Raw genomic sequence first — 4,223 nt, 5'->3', positions numbered from 1 at the left:
GCCTCTAAACCGTCATAGAAATACGGTGCATTCACCGGTTGTGTCACGAGAGCTTTCCAGTATCTGTGCGACCTCATTCCCTTCCCGACTTCCAGTTGGATCCTCGCGACTGCGCCACTCGGTTCCTCTGATTCTGGGGCGGGGAATTGGGACTATGTGGCAGCAGTGGTTACTGCCTTGTGGGGGAAAACTGGTGAAATAGCCGATGTTAAACTGCATTACTTTTGAAGCATACATTTCAGCCACACCTGCACTTTTCCCGGAGTTTTTGATGTTGTGGAGAAATCTATTTATCTCAGCCTTCAGCATATTAATGATGAAATCACTACAGCCTCTGTGAGAACAGATATTAAACGGTCAGCCCATTCTGAGTTCCCACAGATCTGCCACTGTTCGCTAAGCACTGATATTGTGCTTTTGGTACGCTGCCTAACATTTCCTATGATACTGTACTTATTACACCCTGTCACTGTGCGCGGCTGTATAATGCCGTGATCGTATAATGGTTAGTACTCTGCGTTGTGGTCGCAGCAACCTCGGTTCGAATCCGAGTCACGGCAGTGATTTCTCTATCAGCCCCAGCTTTTGTGAAACACAAAGGAATCAGTGGTTTGAACATGGTAATTTTCTCCAAGGTGATGATCTTTCCCCTTCAAATTCTGCTTACTCGCATCTCTGTGTTTTATATGTCAGAATTCAAATCCACCCGTTCTCAGAGATTTCTCTCCCTCCTTCGATCACTAACTGAACTTGCCGTCCCACATCCCCATTTCATTAATTTAGAGATGCCGGTGTTGGACTATGGTGTACAACGTTAAAAATCACACAATACAAGGTTAGAGTCTACCGAGTTTAACTAAGCACTAGTTTTTGGAGCGCTGGTCTTTCATCATGTGGTTGTGGATTCATTTCCTATTTCATTAAGGCACTTATGAATCTAACACTGACTCTCACTTTGATATTGTTCACTCCGTGCTGCTGCGGTCACTGTTGCTGGGTGAACGTGCCCCAACCCCACCATAGGGACCTGCAGACCAGTTGATCCATTTGGTTACCGCTGTTGTGAGGCCAATCCTCAGGTAGCAGCTTTTACTGATCGGGACTTGCGATTATTGGGGGTCAAGCTCAGGAAAATGATACATTACAATATCGAGGAAAAGCGACGTCATTGAGAAAGATTAGTTTCACGGGTTTTCTGCAATGGCTGAGCTCTATTACCATTGGACTGTTAACTCAGACACCATGCAAATGAACCAGGGACCCAGGTTTGACTCCAACCATGCCATGTGTTAGAATTGAGATTCAATAAATATCTGGAATTACGAATCTAATAACACCTATAAATCCATGGTCAATTGTTGAAAAAACAAAACCATCGGGTTTACTGACGTCCTTTGAGGAAGGAAAATGCTATTCTTACCTGTTCGGGCCTCCAGGTGACTCCAGACTCACTGCAATACGGTTGAGTCTCAACTGCCCGCTGTGCAATTCGGGATCTCAATCAAAACTGCCGAGTCAGCGACGCCCTCATACTGCAACAGAATAGGAAAAAAAAAAGTTAATTCGGCTCTAGCTAGATTACTGTGTGCAGTTCTGCAATTCACAGTATAGCAGTGATGTGATCGCAATTGGAACGTTGCAGGACAGATTCAATGGGATATTGTCTGGGCTGAAAAGTTTCAGTTATGAGGAGAGATTGGACAGACTGGGGTAGTTTGTCACCGAGCAGAGTAGATTGGAGAAGACACGACTGAAATGTACAAAATAATGAGGGATATGGATAAGATAGACTGAAAGAAGCGTTTTGTTATTGATGGAGGGATCGAACACTGAGGCCAAGAGATTTTGGGAAAAGGCAGAAAGTTTTGAGTAGATGTGCGGAAAGGCTCAGAGATGTGGAAACCCTTCCAACCTGAAAAAAAATTGAGATGTTAATTTGCGATGCCAAAACATATAAGACTATGGGATAAACAATGGAAGACTTCATTCAGGTCGTTAAGCAGTTGCGTTGGAGAAGTGCGGCCACAACGGGCTGAAGGGCCTCCTTCGATGTTGTCCTCCATAGTATCGTGGTTAGTGTCCCTCATGCTTGGCCTTCCATTCTCAATTGGATATGTCACAGGAAAGACAGTGCTGTCTGAATCAGCTGGGGAAGGACTGCAGCTCCTGGGGAGAGAGAGTGTCAGTGAAAGTGCAAACACGTAACTTCAGCAAACTGCACATTGTGTTTGTGTTGCAATGAAACCATTATATAGAGTTGTTCCTGACTAATGTGTTTATTTAAAGCAGGAATCTGAGGAAGAAAACAGAGTAAACCCATTCAGAACTGAGTGCAGAAACATTTCCAGCAGTACTAATGAGGTTGTACAGCGCAGAACCGCGTTTGAGTGAATTGAATTCCGGTTGATGGGCGCAGCTTGCTTTCACTCGGCTGAGTTACCAGTGTGTAAATGATACAGATAATGTTCAATGTGATGGTACATTTGCTCAGTGGTTCGAACTGCTGTTAAGTCTGTAGGTTAGGTAGACTGGTCATGTTAAATTGCGCTGATGTGTCCAGTGATTTAATTCAGTAAGTTAAGTGAGTTAGCCATGGGTAACACAACGATAAGGTCAGCAGTCACACGATGCCAGGTTTATTCCAGCAGGTTTATTTGAAATCACAAGCCAGGGGCCTGCGGGGATAGAGACGGGAGCTAGATGTGGTTGAGGTGCTGTTCAGAGTGTCCCTACAGACTCGATTGGCAGAACTGTACTTTCTGCCTTGTAGGAAATCTGTGATTCTATCACAGAGGACACTACCAGCGTTTACTGGGCTGCTAAGACATTAGAGACGATGCTGACGGCATTTAGTGGGGATGGAATTTTATTTATTTGTGTGTTGAAAAATGTGACACTGAACCAAGGAAAACCGAATGGAAGTTTTCCCGAGTATTTTAGGTTTGGAGAGAGTAAATAGGTGGTAAATTCACTCTTTCAAGTTCGTATATTTCTGAACGTCAGGCTTTCAAAACCAGCGATGTAGGACAAAGAAATGATGGGAGCACAATTTCTCTCACTCAGAGAATCCGTTTCCAAAATACTTGGAAAGGCACATTTAAAGACACACAAGCAGTGAGTTTCACCAGGAGAGAGACAGTCTGTGGCCAGGTAAAAGTGTAAAAGTGGGGTGTGGGGGGTAGAAGGTGCGAGGAAACAATGTCTAATTTGGACGACTTCAGATGCAAAGAAATATCGGAAACGGATGCAGCTGAGTAAGATTCAGAAAAAAAAAACCTCAGAGTTTTGAAAGATTTCTAATAATGTTCCACATGAAGCATTATAAATGAAACTGACCAGATTTTGTATATTGTCAAGGAAAGCTATTCCATGATGTTTTGGAAGTGACCCGTCTCTTGGAGATCGATTTCCTGCTTTCATCCCATGGCTTAAAGATATGAGGACAATCACCATGATGTTGGGTTCATTTGACAACCACTGAAATCTGCCAAAGTAACTGAGCATTAAAACTGGCATCTTGTTTTGTAGTTTAACCTTATGCTTTTCTCATCAGTATTTTCTTTAAGCTGAAATAAATTCGGAGCAAAATTGAATGCAACATTTAACGTTCCAATCACATAAATCCAATTCACTTCCGATCATTGCAATGAACAGAGTGAAGTTGCAGCAAAATTAATATAATTAAACAAACAAAACTGCATTTCCGGGAATTTTACCCAGTTCAGGTTCAGCCATGTGAGAAAGACCTTCGAGCTAAAACATCACCTTCACTTCTCTCTCCATATATAAGTCTTCACGTGAGAGAGAAACTGTCTGAAGAAATTATGCGTCAAGACTAAATGTGCGTGTGAATGTGACGGGAATTTCATGTTAGCTGGTTCATTCTGAGACAGTTCCGACTCGGAATGAATCAATGACAGGTATTCCTTCCAAGGACGAGGTCAATTCCTTCGATTTTGCTGGTAATATTATTCCACTGAAAGCAGAAAAATAAAGGTTCGATTCGATTCAGCTCAGGAAATGTCTTATCTCCTAGGTGCACCACATGTAGTCTTGATGTGGTCACATGTGAGACCCTTTGCCATGGGTTTCGCGGCCTGGAGGTTAAGGCTCTGTCACTGTGCACGTGTGGATTTGAATCCTCCTCTGGTTGTTGCTTCTATCAAACGCAGCTGTGGTTTCCCTTTGTGCCTCGCATCTTTAGTATACACTGGATGGAGCTT

At 43.2% G+C, this 4,223-nt stretch overlaps 1 non-coding gene across 1 annotated transcript; it reads left to right on the top strand.

Moving 5' to 3' along the window:
* Positions 1-488: 488 nt before the first annotated feature.
* Positions 489-560, top strand: trnah-gug (transfer RNA histidin (anticodon GUG)). The gene has a single exon. It is a non-coding gene; the product is annotated as a tRNA-His (tRNA).
* Positions 561-4,223: the final 3,663 nt, after the last annotated feature.

Source organism: Chiloscyllium plagiosum, unplaced genomic scaffold (assembly GCF_037043375.1).
Source record: "Chiloscyllium plagiosum isolate Xiang-an unplaced genomic scaffold, Cpla_swu_hap1 HiC_scaffold_24, whole genome shotgun sequence".
Taxonomy (NCBI): Eukaryota; Metazoa; Chordata; class Chondrichthyes; order Orectolobiformes; family Hemiscylliidae; genus Chiloscyllium; species Chiloscyllium plagiosum.
This window is presented reverse-complemented; position numbering and strand designations above follow the sequence as displayed.